The 1,244-nt window shown below is 40.0% G+C and overlaps 1 protein-coding gene across 1 annotated transcript in view; it reads left to right on the top strand.

The window, feature by feature from the left end:
• Window positions 1-1,244, top strand: part of slc25a32a (solute carrier family 25 member 32a) — a 4,723-nt gene that overhangs the window by 2,314 nt on the left and 1,165 nt on the right. The gene's annotated exons all lie outside the window — the stretch shown is intronic.

The following is a 1,244-nucleotide window of genomic DNA, read 5'->3' as shown; positions in this document are numbered from 1 at the left end:
TACACGCTTCATGCCTGACTTTTATTAAACACATGGTGCGGGGTTTCAGACCGCCTGGGGCCCGCGTGGGGGGGGGGGTAATGACTCACCAGCTTCGCGTCTGAAGGCACTTTCCTGTATTTGTTGTAGCTTCTCTTGAGCTCTTCGTAGGCCATGAACTGCAGCGCTCCGTGGGATGTGCCGAATAGACCAGGAACAAAACCCTTAGACAAAAAAATAAATAAAAAAAAATAAAAAAATGCTTCATCACACACACACATTATACCCATAGCATGCCTTGTGTATAAATGCCCACTACACCGCATCTGGAGCTCCTTGATTCTCAAGGAGTAATTAGGTTGCAATTCTCCAGCCAGGCTAATTAGATTAGAAAATACTTTATTCGTCCCACAGTGGGGAAATTCCCGTATTACAGCAGCAGTTTCCTGCATTAAGAAGCAAAAAAAAAAGTAAACAGTCAAACAACAGACAATGTGTAAAAGGTATTGCATGTAAAGTGGCATTAAACAAAAAGTATTGTAAAGTAAAGTGAGGTGAGGTTGCCATAGTACAAAAAAGAAAACACTGCAGTGTAAGTAAGTGACGTTAAAATGAAATTGAATATGTAATTAAATAATATAGCAAAAGCAAGTAACCATAATATAAATGATATAATAGAATGTACATTAAGCTCAACAGTTGTGGTTACTAAATCCAGTTACTACCATTGTTCAAGGCTTGTTAACAGTTAAATGCACATCTTTGTTTCTGTATTTTATTGTTTATTATTTTACACCCTGTCTGATTCTGACTAAGGTCTCCACTACACGTAATACAGGCCGTTGACGCCCTCTAGTGGGGATTAATTAACCAATACAGGACTGCGTTTCACTTTTGCTGTACTGGTGAAGCCCATACATTCCCCAACTTAACAGCTTACCTGTCACCGGGTAACATAAGCATCTCATGTGTTGCTATATTACACGAAAGCACAGACATACACAGATGTTTCACCTTGTATAGTCCTGGCACTCCCTCATGGCGGTAGATCTTGACCAGAGCATCCATCATCCCCTTGTACTGTTTACCGCCTGGGTCAGCGTTGTACTGGAGCACCAGCCGGGTCTTGGTCACCCAGATCGGGTTGGTTACGGTGAGCGTCAGGATGCCTAGGGGAGGACAAGTATAGGGTATATACACAGATATATATATATATATATATATACACAGATATATATATATATATATATATATATATATATATA

Source organism: Etheostoma cragini, chromosome 6 (genome assembly GCF_013103735.1).
Source record: "Etheostoma cragini isolate CJK2018 chromosome 6, CSU_Ecrag_1.0, whole genome shotgun sequence".
In the NCBI taxonomy this organism is placed as follows: Eukaryota; Metazoa; Chordata; class Actinopteri; order Perciformes; family Percidae; genus Etheostoma; species Etheostoma cragini.
This window is presented reverse-complemented; position numbering and strand designations above follow the sequence as displayed.